This window comes from Mus musculus, chromosome 6 (assembly GCF_000001635.26).
Source record: "Mus musculus strain C57BL/6J chromosome 6, GRCm38.p6 C57BL/6J".
In the NCBI taxonomy this organism is placed as follows: domain Eukaryota; kingdom Metazoa; phylum Chordata; class Mammalia; order Rodentia; family Muridae; genus Mus; species Mus musculus.
Window position 1 is genome coordinate 86,327,383 of NC_000072.6, and position 18,879 is coordinate 86,346,261.

Genomic DNA, 18,879 nt, shown 5'->3' on the forward strand with positions numbered 1-18,879 from the left:
TAAACTGAAACTTTTTTTTAAAAGAAAAGCAATGGCAGTGAGGAAAGATGTACTTTCAGATGCTGAGGTGACCTGAGTGCTTACAGTTGCTGAGGCCTGTAACTGGGAACGCTACTCTGAGTGACAGGAGCCATGCGCAGAAGCCTGCACTGAACAGTTCTGTCCCTGGGAACACCCAGAACAGGAGAATCTGTAGATTCGTGATTGTTTCTGGTTAGTACTGGGGTGGTGGGATTTCCTTCTGATGTAACAATATTCTAAAATGGACTGGGGCTGGAAACAGACCTCAGAAGCTCATGTCTACTCAGTTCCCAGCACCCACCTCTGGTGGCCCACAACCAGCTGTGACTCCAGCCCTGGGGGACCTGATGCCCTCTTTTGGCTTCCTCGGGAACCTTACTCAGGTGTACAACCCCACTCACATGAGTACACATAGTTAACTGCTTTTTAACCATGGCCTGGAGAGATGACAAGGTGGTTAAGAACCACTGCTGCTCTGACAGAAGACCCAGTTTGGGTTCCCAATACCTACATGGCAACTTAGAACCAGCAGTTACTCCAGTTCCAGGAAATCTAACGCCCTCTTCTGGCCTCTGTGTACACTAGGCAGGCACATACACAGAGTAGTACACACATATGTGCAGGTAAAACACTCATACACATAAAATAAAATTTAAAAGCCTTTTTGTTTTAAATACAACCTTCAGATTCCTTTAAATTTTTAATTGACCATGATGATGAGGGTATAACTATGTAATATACTAAAGAAAGGTGAACTGAATGTTTTCAGTGGATGAATTATGCCATGTATGAATTACACCTCGTGTGAATTACACCGTGTGTGAACGCCACCCCACTCTTACTGCTCTTTTCAAAAGACATCATGCCACCAGAGCCATGCTGTCTTCAAATCCGTGCCTAAAATTTGCCCATTCTCTGGCTTTGAGGGAACTGATCCTGGCTTGAGATTTCTGGGGCCTTTCGACAGTTTGAGGTAATTGGCCATTTATGTGCACGGGCAAAGTCCTGCTTTGATCATTGCTTAAACCGCCACACTGAATCACAAGAGTTGGGAGTTTAGAAAAACATCCACCACCCTGCAGCCAGGTTTCCAAGAAAGGAGGCTCAGTTTTGGTCCTCCCCAGCTACTCCTAGCCCACCCTGCACTTGGCCTTCGCCTATCCTGTTTGGCACCCCACTCCCTCCCCTTCCCCCAGCTCAATAGCCTCTTGCCTCAGAAAACAAAGCAGCTGTAGCCATTCCCAGCTTTCCTGCCTGAGTCCTGGCTCCTCCTCATGGAGGCCAGGAGCCCTCTGTAGCTCACTCTACAAAGCTGGAGGGGTTGCTCCTTCTGCCTGCTCTTCTTATCTGCTTTTCAAGTGGGCCAGCTTTGGAAGGAACCCTTGCCTCCACCCAAGGTTAAAATGGCTATGCCTTTCTCCCCTCTCCCCCCCCCCCAGATTTCTCTAGTGTGTCCTAACACTTGGATCTTAGATCTTTATACCCAATATCTTCAGGCTGAGGTAGATGGAATGAGGGGGTGAAATTTTTTCCTATTGAGTGAATACTTTATATCTTTGTTGGGTTTTTCTTGAAGAACCTAGCATGTAACCAAGAAAATGGCTCAGCAGATGAAAATATTTGTACCACAAGCCTGACAAACTGAGTTCAGTCCCCAGAACCAATAAATAAATAAATAAACAAACAAACAAACAACAAATGCAGCCAGACATAGTGAGTGACATGTGCCTTTAGTCCTGGCACTCAGGAAGCAGAGGCAGGCAGACCTCTGTGAGTTCGAGAATAGTCTGAACTACATACTGAATTTCAGCCCAGCCAAGGCAACATAGATCTTTTCTCAAAATAGAAACAACAAATAAATGCATATCTGTAATCCCAACATTCCTGAGAGACGGGAAGCAGAGACAGAAAAATCAGGCCAAAAGCCCACAGGCTTCAGGCTTCAGTCGGGCTGGCACAGAGAAAGCCTGCCTCAACCAGGTGGAAAGAAGAATTCACTCCTAAAAGTTGTCCTCTGACCCCCACATAAGTGCCTTGGCATGCACAAGCTTACACCCACACACACACACACACACACACACACACACACCAATAAAATAAATCTTTTTGTTAATTAAAAACTAATTTTAAAAAGAAGAGTCAGCATGTAGCATGTGGTCTTTTTATTCCTGTCAAGCCTATGTCACAGATACAGAATGGATACAACGAGGGATCGGGTAACTTTCCTGACTTCTAAGTAAGCTCTGGAGCTGCAGACTGCCAGCAGCTCTCCTTCCGCCTTTGTGGGTATGCTCTTCCTGACCCCCACCTGGAGCTATTCCAGCCCAGCCACTGCGTCTCTCCTCGATTGCTTCCTCCATGGCACAACCAGCAAGGCACAACTTTGACTCTTCCAGAACACATAGAACCGAGTCACTCATTCTATTATATCGTGTCACCTGCCTATTTTCATAAGAGTAGAGTGCTCTCCCAGAAGGACACCCACCCAGAAAGTAAATTTATAGTTTTTGTCCTTTTCTATAAAGAATGCCTAGCTTCCTCAAGGCATTAGCTGTGAGATGAGATTAAAATAATAACCTTAATTGACGTGGCCATTCTAAAAAATAGTACAGAAGTTCTCAAAAATATAAAATTAAGGAACTGGAGAGATGGTTCAGTGGTTAAGAGCATTTGCTGTTCTTCCAAAGAAACACTGGGTGACTCACAATCACCTTTAACTCCAATTCCTGGAGAGCTGATGCCCTCTTCTGGACTTTGCAGGCACTCCACTCTGTGTGCACACATCCATTTAAAGACACACTGTTAGCATCGGGTGCATCCGTGTACAACTCTAAAGCTAGCTTCCACTGCCATGGCTAGGATACATGTCATCTCTAGGCGACAGCACTGCTACTGAGTCCGTTGCCATGGTACATGACACACATCCCTTTTGCGCATGTGTCACATGCTTCACGGATAAATGACACTGATCCAGAGTGCTTTTTTCCTTCTCTTCTTCCCTCTCACCTTCTCAGAGGTCGTCTCTACTAATAAAACCTCCTTTGTGAGACCTACCGCCGGTGTGATTTGTCCAGGACTGTGTCGCATATTCTATAACATGCAGACAAACACGTAAATGAAAATAGAAAGTCTGTCCATCAATGGCTATTTATTGTGTGTCCTGTGCATGTGTGTTAAAATGTTTACTCCTGGGCTGGCGAAATGGCTCAGCAGGTAAGAGCACTGACTGCTTTTCTGAAGGTCCTGAGTTCAAATCCCAACAGCCACATGGTGGCTTACAACCACCCGTAATGAGTTCTGGACGCCCTCTTTGGTGCATCTGAAGACAACTACAGTCTTATGTATAATAATAAATAAATCTTTGGGCGGGAGCAAGGGGGTTGACCAGAGAGAGCAGATGTCCTAAAGTTCAATTCCCAACAACCACATGAAGGCTCACAACCATCTGTACAGCTACAGTGTACTCATACACATTAAATAAATAAATCTTTAAAATGTTTACTCCCAAAACTATATTGAAATCTAGGTCAGAAGAAAAGTCAGTGCCAACATGAGAACATTTACAAAATACTCAGTATTCACACACCAAAACTTCAGAGTAGTCTTAGAATCACAGCAAAATTCTCCAATCTGCATGGAATAATAATGCCTATTTGGGCATTTGTTTTTCTCATTTTTTATTAGTCTTTGATAATTTCGTACAATGTATTATAATAGTATTCACACCCATCTCCCAATCCCCTCAGATCCACTTCCTTACCCACTCATCTTTGGATCTTCCCTCTCCACCTTTTAAAACCAATTAAGTATAACTTGTGCTGCCAACGAGCGATTGAATGTAAGGCCTTCCACTGGAGTGCAGCCAACTTTCCATTGACCCCACTTTTAAGAATACTGACTCTCTAGCCAGATGTGGTGTTGCAGAAGGAGGAGGAGGTGGGAGGGGAAGGGGAGGAGGGGGGAAGAAGGAGAGGGAGAAGATAACAACAATGACCCTCCTTCTCACGGCAGGAACCCATTGCCAATAGCTCCTCGGGTAGAGAGACAAACTTCATGCCTGCCTCTCCTCCCCACGCTGGCATTGTATCTGGCTTGAGCTTGCACAGGTCTTGTGCGCACTGTCACAACCACTGGAGTCCATCTGTGCAGCTGCCCTGCTGTGTTTAGAAAGCATAACTTCCTTGTAGCTGTCCACAGGCTCTTACAATCTTTCTGACCCCAGTTCTACAATGAGCTCTGAGCCTTCTTTTTTCATTTTCCTTTTTTGTTTTTTGAAGCAAGGGTTTCTCTGTATAGTCCTGGCTATCCTTGAACTCACGTTGTAGACCAGGGTAACCTTGAATTCACAGAGATGGGCCTGCCTCTGCCTCTGCCTCTGCCTCTGCCTCTGCCTCTGCCTCTGCCTCTGCCTCTGCCTCTGCCTCTGCCTCTGCCTCTGCCTCTGCCTCTGCCTCTGCCTCTGCCTCTGCCTCTGCCTCTGCCTCTGCCTCTGCCTCTGCCTCTGCCTCTGCCTCTGCCTCTGCCTCTGCCTCTGCCTCCTCTGCCTCTGCCTCTGCCTCTGCCTCTGCCTCTGCCTCTGCCTCTGCCTCTGCCTCTGCCTCTGCCTCTGCCTCTGCCTCTGCCTCTGCCTCTGCCTCTGCCTCTGCCTCTGCCTCTGCCTCTCACTTTATTCTGTCTCAAAACATATTCCTGCCACCCAAAAGGAAGCTACTCTGGCCACTCCTCCTCCAGTGCCTGGCGGATGGCCTGCTTTCTCTTCTCTAGGAATTTGCCTGTTCAGGATTTAAATCTTATATGTGGATTTGTAGAATACATGGTCTTTGTGTCTGGTTTCTCCCACTTAGAAATCATGTTTTAGGTTCATCCATGTTTACTCTAACATGTAGCATGTCTTCATTCATTTTTGTGTCTATATCGCATGCTGCCTTTCCCTTCACTGGCTGCCAGACATTTGAGTTGATCCCAACAAATATTGCTTATGCAATCAGAAAAAAGTTATTTGTGTCATCACATCCCTTGTATGAGATAGAAGAAGGATGGGCTGTAGGTGTCTTTTCACTATCAACCAAAGGCAAAGATATTTTCTGAATTCTAAGACTCATAGGATCGCTGTTGTTTATTGTAGAGAGAATATGTTATGTCTGTCTGGATGTGACAGCTGTCAATAATAAATCTGATGGCCTATGGTTTAGACAGAAAATAGGAGGTGGAACATCCAGGAGGCAGAAAGGATTCTGGGATAGAGCCAGATACCAGAGATTTGCCTGAGGAGATATGACAAGACAGATACACAGTACCTGAGTGCAGATAACTTAGTGGAATGTAGGTTAAAATAAATGGGTTTTGCTGGGCGTGGTGGCGCACGCCTTTAATCCCAGCACTTGGGAGGCAGAGACAGGTGAATTTCTGAGTTTGAGGCCAGCCTGCTCTACAAAGTGAGTTCCAGGACAGCCAGGGCTATACAGAGAAACCCTGTCTCAGAAAAAAAAAAATGGGTTTTAAGTTACAATCTAGTCAGAGAAGAGCTTAGCTGTACAGCCAAGGTATTTGTAAATATATAATGGGCTTGAGTCTTATTTCTGGGAGCATAGGACTGGGAGGTAAAACCAAATGGTACTTACAGTTTATTTCTTAGTTTAGGTTTTTTAAATATATATATATATATATTTATATATTTAAATATATTTTTTATATATTTTATATATTTTTAAATATATATATATATATTCTTAGTTTAGGTTTTTTTAAATATATATATCTGGGTCTGGGGAGTTGACTCTGTGGTTAAGAGGACTTGGTAGCCTTCCAGAGAACCTGAGTCCAGTTCTCAGCACCTATATAGGCTCACAACCACCAATAACCTCAGTTCTGGGTGATCTGACAGCCTCTTCTGGTCTCCAAGGACGCCTGCACTCGTGTGCACTTATACTCACGCAGGTACACACCTACACAGATTCCTAGAGATAATAAAAAAGATAAAACATGAACTGGACTTATCAGTAGACACTTGGGTGTGTGGTGTGGATGAGGTTTTATTGTAGTTTGTACCATTCTGTACTGGGCATATGTTTCAAATGAACACAAATTGCTTCTTATAGCTACACACGTTTTTTTAAAAATACTTGACTGGGAAAGGTCAGGTTGATCTACAGAGTAAGACCCTGAATCCAAAAAAAAAAAAAAAAAAAAAGGCAATAAAATAAGGAGAGGGAGATGGCTCACAAGTAAAACAGCAGCCTGATGACCTCAGCTAGATCCTGGAACACTCAGTGGAAGGAAAAAGCCAACTCCTGAGAGCTGTCCTCTGATAGAAGGTGGACTCTGCTGGCCAGGAAGAGAGCCTTACCAACACAGAGGCCTCCAGCACTTGAACTCAAACTTGTTGCCTCTAGAAGAAAGAGAAAGTGAATTTCTCTTGTGTAAGCCAGGAAATCAACAGTTTTCTTTGAGCAGCCTAAGCTAAGATACTGCCTCATGTAGAACTTGTTAGAAAAAAGAAAAGATGAGAAAATACTGTTAGCTTTATTTCATTCAAAACATTTATGTGGATCTTTCAAAGAAAAGGCCCTTTGAATTATTTAATTTTATAAAATCAAGTAAACAGATCCCCGCCAGATCGCCGCCATCATGGACACGAGTCGCGTGCAGCCCATCAAGCTGGCTAGGGTAACCAAAGTGCTGGGCAGGACCGGTTCGCAGGGACAGTGCACGCAGGTGCGAGTGGAATTCATGGATGACACCAGCCGCTCTATCATCCGAAATGTCAAAGGCCCCGTTCGAGAGGGTGACGTGCTCACCCTATTGGAGTCAGAAAGAGAAGCTCGAAGGTTGCGTTAATCTTGCAGCTGGGTTCTGGATATCCACTACTTAGCCCACGGAATGATCTGCAACTGTTAAATAAAGCATTTATATTAAAAAAAAATCAAGTAAATACACGTTACTTAACATCTAACATCGTGTGTCAGCCATGCTATGCTGAGCTCTGAGGGTGTGGACATAAGCAAGATGGCCTTGGGAGCTGATACCACAACCTAGTGAGAGAATGAAAATATTTTTGCTTCACTATATTTTATATAGTGAATAAAATGGCAAATAGTGAGAGAACCCATGTATAAAAATGAGAACCCTGTAGCTAAGACGGACTGGAAGGCCTGGGAAGATAGAAGAAGACATTCAAGGAGCTGAGTAAGCAGAGGTCTTCTGGGTCGCAGACCATAGACTCTTGTGTTGAGTAGAGATGTTCAGTTTTTCTCCCTAGAGCTATCTCCTGGGACAAAGACATGTGGAGCTGCAGTCGCAAATGGTTCATATTCAAGAGACTGTGTGCTAGCTCCATTCTGTTGCTGTGATAAAATATTCAGACAAAAAGCAATTTAGGGAAGAAAGGGCTGTTCAGATTACAATTCCAGCTTGCAGTCCATCATTGAGAATTTAAGATAAAACTCAAGTGGCCAGTCATATAACGACAGTCACTGGCAAAGAAAAGCAAATGCATGCACGCCTGCTCCCTTGCTCTTGGCTGGCATTCTCCTCTCTCACACTCTGTAGACCCATTTGCCTAGGGAATGGTGTTGCCCACAGTGGGCTGGATCCACCTACATCAACTAACAATCAAGTTAGTCCTCCATAGACACGCTCACAGGCCAACCTGAACTAAAGAATTCCTCATTAAGATCTCTTACAGGCAATTTTCAGTCGTGTCAAGTTGAGAGTTCAAACTAAGCAGCACATTCAGTGTGGCTAGAAAGAGAGGTAGGACCAGAATTTCGAGGCTGGGATCTTGGTACATTGAGTTCCTTTATCATACCACTGACTGTGTCAGCCCAAGTGTCATTTAAGCTAATTATTAGACTGACTCTCCTTCTACAGCATTCCCAGATGGCACTGACAGCTTGAACGGGATCGTGGGAACTCTGACCTGAGCTTCTGTGGGCTCAGCAAATAATGAGCCTACCCAGATGCCCCTGTTCTTCTGTGCTGGGGCCAGTTCTTGTGACCGGGACTTCTAGTCGTTGCTAGGGACACTCACAGTGAAAACCCTGGGGCTCCAATGTAGCCAGGTCTGAGCTCCATGCTACACCTGGGTCTGAACTCCAACTAACTCTAGGCTGTACCCAGCTCGGGTTTTCCTCAAGTTCCGCCCTTGCCCTGCAGCCCTATCCCAGGAACTTCCAAATCTAGATTTCATGGCAAGAGAGCACCGTACTGTGCTGTGTGACGACCCCCACTTACCACTTCCACTGGCTGCACCAAGCTGCCAGAACTCCACATTAAGCCTCCTTTCTTTGAACAGGAAGTGCCTTTGGCACAGCCTAAAAGTAATGTTCCAAACGCTGGAGGAGCACCACCCACAGCTGGCTGCGCTTCCTCTGCCCCTCCTTTGGGTAGAAGGGGGTCACAGGGTGGAATAAGGCAATCTGTGGTAGAGGCAGGGGAGCAGCCCTTACTATAGCTTTTCTCTCTCTAGAGTTTGGCAAACCTTGGGTCATGTTTGCTAAGTAGAAGGCTAGGACCTCTAGGCTAAGATGGGAAAAAGCCCTCTGCAAGGAAGGCCCAGCAAGCAGCATAGATCTACTGCGACTACTGATGGGGTGAGGGGAACTCTGCCTCCTCCGCATTAAGGGAGGGGGAGATTGCTCAGCCAGTAAAGAATGTGTCATTCACGCATGAGGACCTACCTAAATTGCATCCCCAGCTCCCTGTAAAAGGCCTGAACGTGCCTCTAATCCCTGGGCTGGGGAGACAGGAAGATCCCTGAAGCTATTGCCCAGTCAATGGAGCCTACTCAGTGAGCTCCGGTTTCAGTGAGAGACTGTCTCAAAAATTAAGGTAGAGGGGTTAGAGGTTAGAGAGATGCCTCCGTGGTTAAGAGTGCTTATTGTAGCTGGGCGTGGTGGCGCACGCCTTTAATCCCAGCACTCGGGAGGCAGAGGCAGGCAGATTTCTGAGTTCGTAGGCCAGCCTGGTCTACAAAGTGAGTTCCAGGACAGCCAGGGCTATACAGAAAAACCCTGTCTCGAAACAAACAAACAAACAAACAAAAAAAGAGTGCTTATTGCTTTTGCAGAAGACCCAGGATCAGTTCCCAGTACCCACATAGCAGCTTACAACTGTAACTTCCGCGCCAGGGGGACCTGGTGCCCTCTTTTGGCTACTGTGAGCACTGCAAGCATATGGTGTACAGACATGCATGCAACCAAAACACCCATATACAGTAAATAAAAATAAATAAATTTTTTTTTTAATTTAAGATAGGGGCTGGAGGGATGGCTCAGTGGTTAAGAGCACTGACTGATCTTCCAGAGGTCCTGAATCCAATTCCCAGTAACCATATGTTGGCTCACAACCATGCCCTGTTCTGAAGACAGCCACAGTGTTCTCACATATATAAAATAAATAAATACATCATTAAAAGGGGGGGCTGGAGAGGTAGCTCAGCGGTTAAGAGCACTGGATGCTCTTCCAGAGGTCCTGAGTTCAAATCCCAGCAACAACATGGTGGCTCACAACCATCTGTAATGGGATCTGATGCCCTCTTCTAGTGTGTCTGAAGACAACTGCAGTGTACTCATATAAATAAAAATAAATCTTTTTGTTTTAATTTAAGGTAAGGAGCAATTGTAACTCCAGGTCCAGGGGTTCCAACTCTCTCTTCTAGCTTCTGAGGATCTCTCTGGGAACCTCTCCAGCACCCTGCTTAAGGTTTTTTTGTGTTACCGTGCAGTTTTTGAGTGATCTGAATGTATATGTTCACTAATGTAAACAGACAGATGGTGGCTGCAATAGTTGTTAGAGACAACGTGGTCCTATCCTCACATCTGTAAATGGTTTTGGCTGTTGACTGGATGCTTTGGTGACATCTTTTTATTTTTCCATTTTGATAATGACAATAATTTTTTCATAGGCCTGGCTGTCCTGGGGCTTACTCTGTAGACTACGTTAGCCTTGAACTCAGAGATCTACCCTACTCTTCCTCCCAAGCACTGAGATTAAAGGTGTGCACCACCTAACATACATGCTAGGAACTGCACTTTGTTCATGATAGAGGAGAAGTGCTTTTAACCACTGAGCCATCCTTCATCCTCCAAACTTCTTTTTAAAAAAGAAAGAAAAGAAAAGATAGATAGATAGATAGATAGATAGATAGATAGATAGATAGATAGATAGATAGATACACACACACAAATAGAGAGAGAAAGAATTTTGGTTTCTTTAAAAACACAGAAATGTTATGGGAATATGTTTTTATTTTATTCCCAGGGGTGGGATATGGGGCTACTTTTGATTGTCCACAGCTGCTGACTATGATTTGCCTCGTGCTCTGGCAAGGGTGTGATTTTTCTGGCTGCAGATAGATTCTGTATGTGTATGATGTTTGGAATTCAGAGAACTCTTGAGAGGGTATAAAAATACTAGAGTCCCAAAAGGGGTGCAGTGGTAGTGGCTGCTGCTTGCTGCTTCCTAGTTGGTTGCTGGTTGCTGGTTGCTGGTTGCTGGTTGCTGGTTGCTGGTTGCTGGTTGAAGATATCCTGACTACAAAGATAAAACTTGCCCCCAAGGAACCCAACATCCTTGATCAGCAGGAAGTAGTCTAACAATATCAACACCCACTTTCCTCGCTAACCTTGTCTCTCTCCTACCTGGTGTTGAGGCATAGAGTATAGTGGTAGAAAAAGAGAACCCATAAAGTAGCCAAAAGTCTGGCTACACACACACACACACGAAATATATAGTATATATTATATATAATGGTATATATTATATATATAATGATATATATTATATAATATATAATGCTATTATATATTATGGTAGAGAGTAATCAAAGACACCTGACATCAACCTCAGACTTTATCATGCATGTGTACATGTATACATGCACACACACACAAAAACAAAAAAACAAAAAAATAAATAAATAAACTAAACAGTAACGGTGGCTGTGTTAAGATGTTCAGCTTTGGGGTAGTTTATTCTGCAACAATAAATAATTAAAATGATCTCTTGATTTGTTACTCAAATAAATGTTCAGCCCTGGTCTCCTCCCTTGCCCCATTCCCCAACCCAGGTATACCTTATCTACTCTGTGACTTTGCTTTGATGAGACAAACTGTCTCAAAGACAGAGTCAGACTCACAAGCTTGTCCCTTGGCAAGCCTGCCGCCACGGACTTGTCACCAGGAACAGCAAGGCCAGCTTGCCCTCTCGGCTCTATGCTGTGAACACCACCTACTTCCTAACTTGGCAAATCTACTTATTGGCTAGCTTCAACCTGAGTCAACTTGGAGTTTATCACCCACCTTAGCCATGCCGAAATTGACCCATCAGTCTCATGGACTGGCCTCCAGTGTCTACCCACCTTACCGTGTCCCACTCTGTTCCTTTTCCCAGTCCATCTTTTTGTCTTAATAGCTTTTGGCCACACCCTGAAGATCCAATGGTTGCCATTTAATTATACATTCATTCCCTGTCTGTCTTCATAGCTGTGAGCTTCTCTAGGGCCTGAAATGGGTTTAGTTTGTCTTTGAACCCCCAAGCTTCTCAGTATCAGAGAAAACAAGGATGTGGAGGAAGGACTCAGCAGGATCAGCTTTCCATTATCTTAGTTATTCTCCATTTCCCTAAATCATTTTAAGTTTCAGCAATCCGGGTCTCACAATGTGGTGGGACACACAGGCAAAGTTGAGTTCACTGTGACTCGACCAAAGCACAGAATATTTCAGTGTCTCCCCAGAGTGCCTCAGATGGGGACTGGTGTCAGGCAGAACAGAGAGAAGGGGTGCGGTTCAAAGTGCCCCTAAGAGCTGCCAGTCTGCTTCTAAGATGCTGTCTCACAGAAAAAGATCTCTGTGAGCTTGATTTTCCTTCAACAAATAGCTACCCTGTCAAACATGATTGCTGAAAAAAAGAACCCACCACCTCATTATATTTTTAATAAATTTTCTGAGACATATTCCAACAAGCCAATTTGCTTTCTCTCTTGGCAAAATGCTGTATACATGAAAATAATTTTGTTACATTGCAATGTTCCATAAAAATGTTAGCTAATAGCCACATGCTTTTAATCCCAGCACTTGTGAGGCAGAGGCAGGCAGATTTCTGAGTTCGAGTCCAGCCTGGTCTACAAAGTGAGTTCCAGGATAGCCAGGGCTGTACAGAGAAACCCTGTCTCGGGAAAAAAAAAAAAAAAAAAGGTTAGCTAATGAACTTCCACACCTTGGGTGAGATGGGTTGTGGGGTATGGTACAGTGGGAGAGTGCTTACTTAGCATGTATTCCACCCTTGGTACAGCAAAGCAAAAAATAAACAAACAAACAAACAAAAAGCTTTCTGTAACTCTCTTTAAAGTCATACAGATCTGGACATCAAATCCAGTCTCTCCCTTAACTGGCCATGAACCCTGTCTTAGAGTTTTATTGCTGTGGAGAGACACCACAACCAAGGCAACTCTTATAAAGGCAAACATTTAATTGGGGCTGGCTTACAGTTCAGAGGTTTAGTCCATTATCATGATGGTGGGAAGCATGGCAGCATGCAGGCAAATATAGTGATAGAGAAAGATCTGAGAGCTCTACATCTTGAGCCAAAGGCAGACAAAAAGAAAATGGAATTCCACCCTAGGCACAGCTTATGCATAGGAGGCCTCAAAGCCCATGTACAGAAACACACTTCCTCCAACAAGGCCACACCTCTTCAATTAAGGCCACACCTACTGATAGTATCACTCCCTATAACCAAGCTTTCAAACCTATTCAAACTACCACATTCTACTCCTTGGCCCCCATAGGCTTGTAGCCATAGCATTATACAAAATGCATTTAGTCCAACTTCCAAAGTCCCCATATCTATCACAGTCTTAACAACATTTAAAAGTCCAATGTTTGAAGTCTTTACTGAGATTCATGCAATCTCTTAACTATAATCCTTATAAAATCAAAATCAAAAAGCACATTGCATATTTCCAGCATCACGGGATATACATTACCTTTCCAAAACCTCATAGTGGGGAAATACTGGGCCAAAGCAAGACCAAAAACCAGCTGGGGAACTCCAAACATGTAACTCCATGTCTGATGCCCAACTCCTTTCAGTTTTGCTGACTGCACTCCCTGTTAGCAGCTTTCCTCTGGAGGTATCGCACAGCTTTGGCATCTCTAACATCTTGGGGTCTCCAGGCAACTGTAACTTCACAGCTTCTTGTTCCAATGTCTGGGATCCACACATGATCTTCTGTGCTCCTCCAAAGTGCTTGGGTCATTTCTCCAGCTCTGTAGCACTCTAGGCTCTGACTGACTCCGCTCCACTGCTGCTGCTGTTCTTGGTGATCTTCCCACGGTACTGGAATCTCCAATCTCCTGGGGTCTTCCACTGCCATTAGGCTATACTTTCACAAATAACTTTTCATAGGCTCTCTTCATGGTGCCAAGCTTCAACTTCTTTGAATGACCCCTCCAATCCTGTACCTTCCACTGCCAGTGAGGTTGCACCTTCACCAGTGGCCTTCCCTGGCCTCTCACAGTGTCAAGCCTCAGCTGCTCTCCATGATTTCTTCATGCTTTCAATACCAGTACCACTTGGGGAATTCTTACACATTACCAAGTCCAGCTGCAGCATAAGTTACAACCTTGGCTGCCTCTGGAACAGTTTCTTTGTGCTCTCAGAAAACACTTCCAGAAGATTTCACCTCAGTGATGCTGGTCTCTTCTTAATCACTGCTAATTTATTAGCTCCAGCTAACCAACATCAATTGTCCCAGTAGCCCCTTCTATTCTTGACTCTAAAGTCAGAACCACATGGCTGAAGCTACCAAGTTCTGATGCTTGCTGGATCTGGAACCAGCTCCCTCTTGTCCTGTTACATCTTTACAAGTTTTCTGCTTTTGATGATTTTCTTCGTCGCCACAGGCAGGAGAGCTGGCTCTACCTGTCGCCTGAGTCAAGCAGGAGAGCTGGCTCTGATGGTGAAGGCACAGAAGAACTGGGAGGCAGACCAACTCAGCTACCACCCAGGTCCAGATCCAGGACTTTGAGTTGGCCCACCCCAACATCTACCCCATTGGTCAGCTGCTGGAGTGTGTGAAGGGGGACAGCCCTACAGATCCAAAGCTGCAGGATATCCATGACACAAGGCAACAACAGGATATCTGAGAGGAGCCCCAGGGAAGATCCAGTATTAATGGTGTAACAGAAGCCAGAGGAACCAGACCAATGACTCAATGCAATGAACATTTGCAAGTAAAGATGTGTGGACAAAAGGATGCACACCACAGCTTTATGGGAAATGTTTGCTGTTTGTTTTCTTTGAAGAGGGGGTAAGGGAGTGTAGGGCAGATATGGAAGGAGAAAAGATGAGCGGGATTGGGGTGCATGATGTGAAATCCACAAAGAATCAATAAAAGTTGAAAAGAATGAAAGAAAGAAAGGAAATCCCCTACAACTGGCATTACAGATCGTTGTGAGCTACCGTGTGGGTGCTGGGAACTGAACCCAGGTTCTCTGCAGGATGATAAGTTCTCTTAACCATGGAACCATCGCTCCAGAACCAAAATGTGTTTTCTAGGGATGTGTGTTGGTGCACAGAAAAGGCACACAAAGATGTTACAGAAAGGGTGACTGTTTACTCTTGCCATAAAATAGATAAAACAAACTGGTCTGTAAATGTCCATGGGTGTTTGTGGATGTGTGGATGCACAGCAGATGGAGGTCAGAGGTCAATCTTGTATGTTGTCTCCCAGAAGCCCTGTGCCATGTTTTGGTTTCTTTCCTTTTTTTAAAAGATTTATTTGTTTATTTTACGTATGTGAGTACACTGTAGCTATACAAATGGTTGTGAGGCTTCATGTTGTTGTTGGAAATTGAATTATTTAGGACCTCTGCTCACTCCAGTCAACCCCACTCAGTCCCCACTTGCTCAGGCCCAAAGATTTATTTATTATTATATATAAGTACACTGTAGCTGACTTCAGATGCACCAGAAGATCAGATCTCATTACGGGTGGTTGTGAGCCACCATCTGGTTGCTGGGAATTGACCCAGGTCAATTGCTCAGGATCTTCAGAAGAGCAGTGCTCTTAACCACCAAGCCATCTCGCCAGCCCCATGTTTTGATTTAAGATTACTTATTTTGACCTTTCTGTCTCCATTTCCAGCAGACTGTGTGGATCTCCCTGCACCTCTCTCACATGGTACCTCGCAGCTGTCTGTAAGTCCAATTCTAAGGAATCCAAGGCCTTATTTTAACCTTCTGACCTTTTGACTTTATTCAGCACTGGGTATATGCATGTGGTATAAATACATATATGCAGCCAAAATAGTCATATAAGTAAAATAAATCTTAAAAATAATTTTAAAATGTCTGTTATGTCCACTCATAGCCTGCTTGTCAAACCATCTGCTGCCCACAGAGAATTCCAGCACCATTAAACCCAGTAGCACTCCTAGCCCAGGGCTGGGCATGTGACTCAGTGAGTGGAGCATTTGCCTAGCATGCTCTTCTGTGCCCGGTGCACCATAATCTGGACATAAACTGATGGAGGTGCGTCACTGTAATTCCAGCAGAATTCAAGGTCTTCCTTGACTACACAGTCTCATAATCCACGCCGTGCCTTTGCCCTGTGAAGTTAATGAAGCCTACCTACCATCTGGAACTCCCAACATGAAACACTGAAGAAAATTCTAGACTTGCCCTTGGAGACTTCAAAGTTTCCTTTTACCCAAAGAAGTTCAAAATCTTTCCAATGAGATGCCTCCTGCCCCCTTTCTTTGTTTGAGTACTTGTTGGTTTTTTTGTTTGTTTGTTTGTTTGTTTGTTTTGTTCTGCTTTGTTTGGTTGCGATTTGTGGCCCTGGTTTTGGGTGGTTTTTTTTTTTTTTTTTTTTTTCAAATAAAAAGGAGTTTTATTATATTTAAAAAAATCTTAAGGTCCCTGCTATGGTTTGAAAGTCCTTCCTAGCACTCATGTTGCTAGTTTGAGTTCACCTGCAAAGCCTTGGGTGTGGAAGTGCAGGTGGACATGTATTCCTACATTGTGCATCTGTGCACTGAGAATGTGGGCTATAGAGTCAAGTAGGATGATTATCTGTCCTTGAGGTATACTGTTGCTTTTCTACTGAGTTTGGGGCTTGGCACCACTTTTCTTTTTTTCTTTTCTTTTCTTTTTTTTTTTTTTTTTTTTTAATATTTTTTATTACGTATTTTCCTCAATTACATTTCCAATGCTATCCCAAAAGTCCCCGGTTTTGGGTGTTCTAAACCCACCCATGGACTGCCTGTTGACTAACCCTGCCCTGCTCCTCTTCCCAACAGAACCCCACCCCACCCCCCCAAAGCGGGGTTCGCAAAGAAACACCTAGTCACAGTACCCACCCCACCCCCTCTGTCTCCCCTGCCTCAGCCTCGCCATTGTGTCCAGGCAGCTGCAGAACAATGGATTCTTAGCAGATGATGGAGTCGCCCATCTCCTCAATCCAGCAACCCCAGCTATTCCTGGCATCCGTCTGCGCTCAGCATTTTACAGGCTTCCGTGACATTTGCAAGCTAGCCTCCCACTTCTCTCAGCATTTGGAGAAGGAAAAAGGAAGAACAGAAGACCACTCTTGTCACTTGTGAACTCATCCTTCTCTGAGAAGAGGAAGAAAGATAAATCTCACCCCTGAACTAGGAAGCCTGAGCTGAGATCCCGGGGGAGGGGGTGCGGAAAGGGGATAGAGGGGGGAGGGGCGGAGGCAGGGATGCAGTCCCTGCTGCCTGACCTTTCCAGAAAAAGAAAAAGTAGACAGAAGCCTCCCCGGAGGAAGGTAATTGATTAAAGGAGGAGAGACATCTGAATGGAAAAAGCGCTGCCCACCATCTCCTGAAGCTTGTTATTCCCACGTGCCCTCCAGAATTGAGACATTTTTTTTTTGACAGTCCTCTTGGGTCTGAAGCATCAGACTTCTGGAAGAGCCTGCCCCGCCTTCAGCATGACATAAACTATAACCATCAGATGGGCTTTGCCCACTGTTCATCTGGGAACTGAGAACACAGTTACCCTTTAGCCCGCAGGCAAAATGCTCACCTCATCCCAGAGAACAGCCATGGCTCAAAACGGTGATTGCCCACCTGGCAGGCGAAGGGTACCACAGTGATGTTGCTGGAGCCTCCATGACTGTGCCATCCATGGAAGGGTAATATAACATTATGACAGGCTTCTAGAGACTACGGTCTGGGCTTAAGCCTCTCTCTGCTGGTGCTGGCTGCTGAGCCATTAGTGACTTCTCGGGTTCTTTAAACCCTAGTTTCTTCTTACTAAAAAGAAGAATCCCTCCCCTCCCTTCTGGCGAAAGGGGCTGTAGTGGTTTGAATGGACGAGCCCCCGTGGGCTCGTAGATTTGAATGGTTGGTCACCAGGGAGTGGCACTATTTGAAAGGATTGGGAGGTGTGGCTTTGATAGAGAAAGTGTGCCACTGGAGGTGGGCTTTGAGATTTCAAAAAGCCAAGCCAGGCCCAATGGATCCCAGCATAGAACTCTCAACTATGTCTCCATCAGCATGTCTACCTGTGTAGAGCCATGCTCCCCACCATGATGAAAGTGGGCTAACCCTCTGAAACTGTACACCAATCCTAATTAATTCTTTTATAAGAGTTAGTGTGGTCATGGTGTCTCTTCACAGCAAGAGAACACTGACTAAGACCAGGGTTTTACAGTTCTCATAGCAGGTGTTGAAGCTGGTCCAGTACCACCACCTCCAGGGCTCCTCAAGTCTGCTTCTGCATAGAAGAACCAAGGAAGGTTCTGATTGGCCCTGTTTAGATCACACACTCATCTCCAGCCCACTCCTCACTGTAGGCAAATGAGTGCAGCGTCCTGATTGGCTAAGCATCTGCTTTTGCACTCCTTTCCACTAGGTGCAGCATCCTGATTGGCTAAGCATCTGCTTTTGCACTCCTTTCCACCAAGTGATACAACATCAAAATTGGTCAATGTCAGGAAGGAGCAGGTATGGAACCTGTTACCAATGAGGATGAAAGACACTGACCACGGCATGAGATGCCCAGTCCAGGCAACATCTAAGGGATTGTATCCAGCCTTCAGACGGATGTATAGACATGTGCATCCAATTATGCCTGTATACCTCACCCTAAGTCCCTTTGTATCCCACAGCTGCATGAGTTCAGTAAAACCTCAAGGCTTCACGGAAGCATCACAGGCTCACGGTTAAGTGCTTTGTCCAAGAGTAATAAGAACCAAAGGGCAGCCTGAGGCAATGCCAGGGCAGTTAAAGCACTTTCTACACAGCATGAGGACCAAAGTTCAGATCCCAGTGAAGTCTGCATGGGCATTGTGACCCACCTGTCATTTCAGCCAGGAAGTTGGAGATAGGGATCCCTAGTGTAAGTGGGCTAAACGGACTATATCAGTAAAGTCTGGGTGTGACTTGAAACTCTGTCTCTATGATTAAAATAGGATAACTACTAAGAATAATCCCCAGCAACAACCCGTGCCGCCAAACCCATCCATGTGACCACACATCCACACACATGTGTCCCACACACATGCAAACACACATACATGCATGCATGGATGACATACATGCACATACACATGAAAATGAAAAGACACACACACACATGCACAAGGCCATATCATTTCTCTTCACATCCATCCCCAGTGGACCCCCTCAATTGCCATGCACACCTAACTGGCTCCTACCATCCTCCCCTCCTCCCTCCATTATTCCCAGGGCAAAAGTCATCAGGACACACTCTTCATACCAACCTCTCCTTCCAGACAGCACAGAGTCATAACTGTTATTTCTTGTCTCCTAGGCAATGCGACTCAGCAAGGCTCCAGCCCTGTGATGCTCTGAGCTGCAGGAC

General features: G+C 44.9%; 1 pseudogene; it reads left to right on the forward strand.

The window, feature by feature from the left end:
• On the forward strand, window positions 6,614–6,936 carry Gm10443 (predicted pseudogene 10443; annotated as a pseudogene).